Genomic DNA, 9,376 nt, shown 5'->3' with positions numbered 1-9,376 from the left:
TATATTTATATTAATATAATTTCCCATTCTCATTTCATTAATATATACTCCAAACATTACAGAATTATACAATGTAGTATAACCAGAAATATATAGTGTAGTGTACTCCTGCTCTACTGGCTTGGGCTATAAAAGGTCAATTTTTTAAAAATACTAAAATGCTAACAACTCCAATCCAACACCTTGAATTCCCCCTAAACCTAAGGTCATAGTGGTTACTAAATCTTTACTGTATGCTTGGAGGATAATCAAGGTGCAGTTCCAAAAGTGATTTACTCTGCCATTGGCAGTGATTTTTTCTTGGGTTCATGAGCCCCAAATTCAATATCAGGGACCTTGTGGAGTTTCTATCAGGCTCCACATGTTGAAGCCAATTTAACACCCATCAACAAAACTCTCCAGAACTTTCATGCTCAAATTCAGACTCAAAGAGGCTCTCCCTGCCCCACTCCCTCACTCCTGATTCCAAGGCCCATTCATTTTTCTGCCTTAAAATGATTGAGAGTGGGACTAGAAGGTCAGTCACGATATAGTGGATTTCTCATATCCCAAAGTAGTCCATTTTAGTGACCACGTAGGATCACAGAGTCCTATCTAAGTCTACATGTAGGAAAGCACTTCTCCACTGCTTCAGCCAACCCTACATCCTGGTACTAAGCAGAACTCCTAATGGTGATAGCTAACACTGGTGGAGCACTTACTCTGTGCCAGATGCTATTTTTGTGTTTTTATATTCAATCTACACAAAACTCAATGAGGTAGATTACTAACGTTATTGTCATGAGTGATAAACTTGTTCTTCTCACTCAAACCAAAATTAAACTTTGCTTACAAGCTTATTCTTCTCACTGAAAACCTTTCAGGGGAAAATAGAGGAATCAGTGAGTTTCATAAGAGTAGCAGTGGACAAGACAAGACCATTTGTACAGGCCATGAAAACAGACTCCCTTGTGTGATCACTTGCCGTTATAGCCACGGTTGTCAGCAAAACCAAAGACAAGTTACCAGAGAGGTCATTGCCCTTGTGGCCTCTTGGGTGGGGTCTTCATGTGTACCTTTGACAATGACAGCCAGTAAACAGCAAATGCAAAGAGCAGCACAAGCAGAGACCACGGGGGCTGACGTGAGGTGCCATCCAGACCTGATTTGTGCAAACCAGAGGAAATAGAGCTCATGCCAGATCAGGGAGATAAACCTTATTGTAAATCACAATAGACACATTTAGTTGGCAGAAATATTTTCCATCAGCAGTATGGAATGTGTCAATGCACAGAGATGGAGAAGCTAGGTGGAAAACAAGAGCAACAGCATCATGGCAGAACGACGTGGACGTTCTAGACTAAGATAAAGGGGATGTAGAAGTACTGGGTATGCTGCTACAGCCCACCAGCATACTACCGGCGATTGTGACTCCCAGAAGGCAATCAGCCCAGCAAGGGCAAGCATGGATACAAGAGGAGATGAGGCAGAGAGAGAGGTACAAGATTAGGTCTGAGACTGTGATTCCATCCACTCTGGGCTAGAGGAAAATAGCCTTAGAGAAAAGGTGTGCAATATGGTGAATCAGTTGTGCCTAACCAAGCACTTTAGTGGACCAACATGTCATTTACTCATTTAGATACTGTTTCTTACTAATCCATTTCTTTGTTTACAGTGGCCCAGGAAACCTTCATTCAGATGTTGGAATAGAAACAAAGGAATATTTTATACCCAGCTCAGTTTCAAGCCATGATATTGTTTCCTACTAGGACACTTAATTGTCAGGCCCTGATTTTATAGACCACTGCAGTTTTAAGGTTAAAAGAAGGTAGAATGGGAGGCTGCTGTTTGGATCCAGGAATGGCAACACTACTCTTAAGTATTCATTTCTCAGCTGAGCACTGAGTGAACCATAGGCAGGGAAAGAGTTCAGTATGTCAAACTGCATACGTGAAATAAGAAAGAGCGAGAAAGAAATGTTACCAGCATATTTTTAAACAAAAGACATGAAAATGGCGGCTCTTCTGGGTATGGAAAAAATTTTCCTTTTCATACATATTGACAGCCAGAGGGGGTTATTATTGAGAATATGGGTAAAGTTACTGCCAGTTTCTGCTGGTACTCATGTTTAAAAAGAAACTATGGAAACCAGGAGAAGGAATATTAATTAAGTTCAAATTTGGAATGTCTTTGCCAGAAGTAGATGAATGAATTCAATGAAGCAACCTGTTGGGTTGTAATTCAGTGCTTTGTTAGCATTTTAATAGAATGCTGAACTTTTCATAAATTAACACTTTGTTTTAATAATCTTATTAAAAGGTTATTTCTTGATAAGATTAGTCCTGGAATGTGTTGATTTTTTTTTAATTTAAAGAACCAGTATATATTTTATTTCCTTTTTACAATTTTAAATAACCACATTATTGATTATAAAGTAAAGCATGTTTAATACATTTAAAAATGTTAATATATTTACATGTTAAAAATGAAAAGTGTAAAATAATATAGACAGGTAAATATCTTTCCCCATCTAGACCTTCAGTCTTCCCCCATTCCTAACTGAAGAAACCTGTTATCAGATACTTTAGAGATATTATTTGCATATCTTAACATCTCTTTTATACAAATTCACACAATCTGTGTGTTATTAGGCCTATTATAACTCCTTAAAAAATTTCCTTGTTATACATAAAATATATTATTTCAAGGCCCTTTGATGTTTACATCTTTTAGGTTTTATTCGCTAAGAACACATGAAAGAGTATTTTGTAATAGTGAGAGTCATATGGATGTCTGGAGAGGGTAATGCTAATGAGAAAATACAAAATGGGGAAATTATTCACCTGAATAAACCTGGAGAGTTTACAAGTAAAGCTTCACTGGTCACTGCAGGGTTTAAAGGAAGTTTCCACTTTACAATGTAAATATGTTGTGGTGGTCTTAGTTCTTAGACTAATTTGCTTCTTTCTGGTGGGGAGGATAGCAATGTTGAGAAAACACTGACTAAACCAAAAATCAGCTCCATTGAAATGTGAAGCTACGTTATAAACACAAGCATAGTCTGCTGAAGAGCTCTGAACAGTAAGCTGCCTGCCTTGCTGAGTTTTATTCCAAATAGACAACAGCAGATGGTAACAATGCACTTCTCATAGATGGTAGGAGGGAGGCAGTCTTGTTTCAAGTAATACTATTTCTGGGCGATAATCCAAAATGCGCAGTAGGCAGAAGTTAAAAGGAAGCGCTTGCTTTTAGGTTTTTAAAATATATCCCTTAATCCTGGGTGATGATTGACAATCATGATTTAGAGTATGAGGGACCTCTCTTTAATCCGGCAAGTTTGATGTTATTTGCGTATCTAGTAGGGCTTTTATTCAACTAAAACTAAGTGGAAGCCTGTGCAATTGATGCCGCATTTCAGAATTGATTCTTGGCCTGGTACTCTATTTACAGATTAGTAAGTACACAGGATCTGTCCTCCTCCTCATCTTTTTGAAATTTAAAGGTTCTAAAAGGCACATTTACAATTAAACTGTTTCTTGCTGTGTAAGAGTATGACCAGGAGATGACGTTTTTTCCCTATAATTTAATTTCTTGAGAAAATAAGCAGTCTATTAAGATTGTATTAATCTTGATTTGCTTATCAAAATATAATAGTTATTGATATTTACAAATGATTAAAATGTTGTCATTACTGGCTTCTTATGGCTTGTTATAAGGTCATTGGAGAAATTTTAATGAATTACCTCCAAGCCTCTTGCTCCTATTTTAAGGTTTCTAGTGAAGCTTTTTAAAGGAATGGATCAATGTTCAGCCATTGTAATTGTATTCCTATTGCCTATTGTTTTATCAGCTGTGACAATAATCTGATTTTAAAGCATACATTAAAATAAAATTAGTTAAATCATAAACTCTGAAACAAGATGTAATTAAGAAAAGAAAATGCACAGGAAACGAAAGTTAACAGCTGAAATTTTACAACAGTAACAAGAGTGATTTTCTTTGAGGCACTTAGGCACCGGGGTCAATGTCTCTGTCACAGTCACATTTCGCAAAGCGAAATGGACTTATGAGACATGAGAAAGGGCTACATGTGAAGCCTAAGTGATAAAGTGTTTGTCCTGTATTCTCATGATGTTTTTAAATTATGTAGTTTTTAAGAAGTAAATCATATTCATTACAGGAAATTTGGGAAATACAGAAAAGTATAAAAAGAAAATAAACATCACTCTCAATCCCAACTTTCACAGACAATATTGTTTATAGTCTTCTATTATTTTTTTCGTTATTACACTGTATTGCCAGGATCCAGATTAAAGGGCTAACATATACTTCCCGGGAGACATCCTGGCTGCTGGGAGTGTGCAGAAAGCGTTCAAAAAGGGCTCCTCTGGGGTCGGAGGTGAGTGATACAAAGTGCTATAGGTTTGGTCTGTGTTTTGTAGCTGCATCGGCAGAGCTTTCTTCCTATAAAAACCTCAGTGATGAGATCCTTTGTGTTTAGAATATACTGTAACGTAGTAAGTGTATGTTGATAATATTTCCTTCTGTTAACATTTCAAAAGCCCATTTTTGCTGCAGAATTATGCATTTGATATTTAAAGGCTAATAAAACAAATCCAAGTGTTAGAAAAATAGCAGGAAAATCCTATTGGAATAGGTATTGCAAAACAGTCATTAAACCCAAATTTCCTTTTTGCCTTTGGACTCACAGTTTCTTGCCAGTAGATGATTGAGTGATTGCTATAGTGAAAACACTATTTGCCTGTACTTTTGCTCAATTGATTTATACAGGCAGCACAGGTAACTCATCAAATCTTAACGAGGATTTTCCGAGCATTATGGTAGGTGGATCTAAGTCTACAGGCTCAATAATTAAATCCCAACCCCTTAGACTGGGAAATCCAGAGAAGAGTGATGGCCCTTCCTCTCCAGTCAGCAAGGGCCATCACCCTAGAGACTTAAACTGTCACATGGTTTTTCCTCTGCCTGGAATGCTCTTCCGTTCCCTGCTTCCCACCCTCACGGCTCAGGCTGCGGCTCTTCCTTCCAGAGGCTGCTCAAATGTCTCCATGAGGCCTTTGGCCACTGCCCGTTTCCCCAAGGTCTCTGGCCCCTTCCTTGGCGCTGGCAGGCTGCTACACACCCCCATCTGCTGCAGCTCTCGTCACCTCTGGTTTCTTTTATTTGTTTACTGTCTGTCTCCCCCTTACCTGTGTGCTCCCACATCTAGCACAGCATTAAAAAATGGTTTGTTGACTGATTGACTTACTAAATAGATGAATAAACAAATGGATGGATGAATTTGCTCAGAAGATAAAGGTACCCAGCACCCAGCACGTGTCTAGCACATAGTATACATGGAAGCAATAGCAATCCCTGACGCTTACTCTTACTGAATAGATCTAAGACGTTGTGTTCAGTGCTTTAATGAATTACTTGTGATCTCATTATTATCTATATTTTACAGAAGAGGCAACTCCAAGGCTTAGAAGAAGTAAATCATTTGTCCAAAGGCACACAACCACAGGACCAGCATTCAAACTCATGCTGTCTCATTCTGAAGCCTGTGTGCCTGCCAATATTAAATACTGTGCTGCCTTTTTCTGCAGCAGGAAGTCAATTCTTGTTGAATGAAGAATGAATGGATATTCTCCCTATATAAGAGAAGTTATAGAAAGAAGTTACAGTAAACACTTAGCACCAGATGCATAGTAAGTGCTCAATAAATAGTACTGCTATTGGCTCCATTATTTTTCCATACAGTCTACCTGAGAACAACCAACCCAAATAGCATCAGTGAATATTGGACATTATGATATAAGGGCTGGATTGAGATATGTGAGCACCAAGGATGTTGAAAATTGTGGTCCAATGTTCGTTTAGTTGGGGGTGGTCAATACTGGCAAGGATGTTTTCTTTTATTTTCCCTTTTAGTTTCTTCTGAAAGGTTATATCATCTACTTTAGTAGAAATGGAACCATGTTACATTTTGCCCTTTGTGTTAGGATGCATGTATAAGTGACTCCTTTCACTGGCAACACATTACCAAGGTATTTTTAACATTTCTAATTTATTAGTGGTGCAGGCATTTTTCTAAGTGGTCCATCCTATAATCTGACCCTGAATAAAGAATGGTATTATTATGACAAGTGCCAAAAGATGTCACAAGTGCCGGGTTATCTACATGGCTCAACAGTTCTTAGCCCTAGTTTTGAGTCAACTCATTTGGGGAATTTTAAAAAATTTTCAGATTCCTAGCACCCAATCTCAAAATTCCTGATCAAGGAAACCTGGTTGACATATGTATGTTAAAGAATCTCAGCCCTGTGGATTGGGATGGGCAGCCTGTGTCCAGAACTAAGGAGATAAAGTATGTAAAGGCCTCTTCCATGTCTGGCATACAGATATAAATACAAGCTTCCCTTACCTTGAGACCTCCTAAATAGGATGGCAGATAGAATAAAAGAGAAGGGATTTATTTCCAGCCCTGTCTGGGGGAGAGGGGAATCTGAATGTGGATGTGCTAATTATTTTCACAGACATAATTCAGTGGTTTACAAACTTGGCTTTTCATTGGAATCACCTTGGGATTTAAAATATAATCTGAAAAAAAAAAAAACAAAAATAATCTGAGTTCACTGGCAATACATTTCTGTGGCATTTTTAGCACCCCTAGTATGTTGATGCCATGGGCTCCCAGCTCTAGGGATTGTGATCCAGTTGGTCCAGGTGTGGCCCCAGAGTTTTGAAAGCTCTCAGGTGATTCTAACATGCAGGAGAGTATGAGAACCACTGGTCTGGTGGAAGAGACTGTCCCAGACATTGGGTAACTGACTCTCTTTGGCAATATCCCTTCAACAAAAGTAACCTCTTGGACTGATCTTTCTGCCACTCCCAAAGTCTAACTCTCGGAAAGCAGTTCTCTGTTTCAAGGGCAAAGAGAAGGGGATGCAATGAGTATGGCTAAAATTTAAGAATCTCTGGTTTTCTAGAAGCTCTAGATGGGATCCCTGGAAGCATTTTGTGGAGGCACTTCTTCCGTATGTATCTGTGCTCTGTCTTTAGTCTCTCTAACAAAGCTCCCGACCTTAATTTAATTTACTAAGGTATAGGCTGGCCAACAGGGGTAATCCATCTGGCAGTCAAAGATCTCAATAAAAGTGAGCATGGTAGGGTTATGACTCTGACATGATAGACTCGTACGAGCTGCCTCACAAGGGCCTGATCACTCTCCTGTGCAATAATAAAACTATGGTTCAGAGCCCACAAAGCTGAGAACCAGACCCTGATTTCTAGGTGATCCTACCAAATTGTCATCCTATGAGGCTTTCCCAGAAAGAGACAACCAGCTTTAATTCATTTCTTTTACAAGATGACCCAGGAACCATCGCTAAAGCATTTACCTGTTCAATAAATCAGGATACCTTACTTTCTTAGCTGAATGCTGAAAGCCATGGATAGGTATTTGAATTAGGCATAAGAAGGAAAACAATCTGCCAGCATGAAGAGAAAGTAGAAATAACTGAAAGTAGAAAGTAGAATAACCACCATACGTGAGCATCAGTCAAAGTGTGATGTGTCTGAGAGGCAAACCAGGAGACAGAATGAGTCTAAGCCAAATGCAGGTATCTGAAGGACCCTCTAATTATTGGCCTTACCTCTACAGGGAGTGGTTCAACATAGGAGTCTTCTCCTCTCACTCTAACTCTCCCTCTTCTCTTCAACAATCTCATGATCTGCCTGAAAATCCCACTACTAAGGCTTGTTTGTGATATAAAATACAAATCTTTCCAAAAAGGGCAAGATAATAAGCCTTCCCATTGTGTATATATTTTGATTTTCAATCCTGGGGCTGCATATTATTAATAGAATCACTTGAAGGAGAGTTTTGTTTTGTTTTGTTTAAATATTGATGCCAGAACTCGACTATCAGAGATTCTGAATCAGTTGGTCTAGGGTGCAGCTCAGGCATTGGTGTATTTTTTTTTTTTTTTTTAATAAAAGCTGATTTTAGTGTACAGCCAAGATTGGGAACCGTTGGTCTAAGACTGTGAAAAATTTCATTATCTTCTTTCTGGAGAGCAGATTTTGATTGGGAAGGAAAGAAAACTGAGTCCTTGGACAAAAGGAGGTAGGAAGAAGTACCTGGGGTTTCTATAGGAAGATGGGGGGAGTGCAGATTAGGAAGGGAGGCAGTGCTGAAAATAAACTGCTGTTTGTAAGTTTTGCCTAGGGCTGGCTCTGACCCAGGACATGAAATAGATAAGAAGCAAGGAGGAGAATGACTTTATGAGAAAAGTACATTTTCATGAATACATATTTAAAGCTGTCTCAATAAGCATTCTCAAATCACTGGAAATTGGCTACCTTCAACATAGCAGTTTTAGTTCCTTGTTCTTCCCAGATGACCCTAAGCTAAAAACTTTAGCAAAATAGAGTATTAAAATATGTCTGTGAGGGAGTGGTCTGTGAGGTGTCTGTTTAAGGGTCCCTCAGGATAGTTTATGTAAGAACCTTCAAGTGTACCCTCAGAGAAATTAATCTGTTATTGTGAAATCACTGTGTGAATGTCTTGTTTAAAAAAACCAATCCAATTTTATCTTGTTTTTGTTTGCTTCTCCATCATTTGCTGGCCAAACAGCTTGCCCCTTGCCCCATTCTCTTGTTACTTTGCTTGGCATGAAAAATTTTAATTAGTTTTGTTGGTTGTCCTCCTGACTTTTATTCAGAACCATTTCCCAGGGCAACTGCCGTACATCTGTTCCACGGCCTCTGAGAGGCAGTGTGGCATCATGCATCAAGCTTGTGCGGCCTGGGTTTGAATCGTAATTCTTTGACCTTGAGTAAACCTTACTAGATTTCCATTTCCTCATCTGTAAAATGGGAATGATACTAACACCAACACTCACAGAATTGTGAGAATCAAATGAGAATACATTTGAATATTATCGACTATAACATGCGGTGCGGGAGGGATCCCCTCTCCTCGTCCTTTTTTGGTCCATCCCACAGGGAAGGCCTATTAAAGCCCTCAGAATAGCATGAAAGAAGACTAGGCATGAAAGAAGACTAGACTATCAGGGATATTTTTAAGGCATCTACTTTAAAAATAAAGTCTGTGCATCACTTTACAACAGGTGTGCTGAGATCATCCTCTGGCCTGCCTGAGGTCACAGCTTCAGGACCGTCAACACCAGCCTCTGGGAACATCATTTATTGGATGCTCTGCCCCAGAATCTGGCATCCGATAGCTTTGTGTGGACGACTGGATTTGTGGATCTGACCTCAGGTAGGGCTCTAGACTATGTCACTCCAGCTTGTGATAATCAGAGAGTGATTTGTGTGGCTTTTGAGGATGTAGGACCGAAGTTTCCTTTCAAGATCATCATCTTAGCTG

The sequence above is a fragment of the Eulemur rufifrons genome, chromosome 2 (genome assembly GCF_041146395.1).
Source record: "Eulemur rufifrons isolate Redbay chromosome 2, OSU_ERuf_1, whole genome shotgun sequence".
Lineage (NCBI taxonomy): Eukaryota > Metazoa > Chordata > Mammalia > Primates > Lemuridae > Eulemur > Eulemur rufifrons.
Note: the sequence above shows the minus strand (reverse complement) of the source record.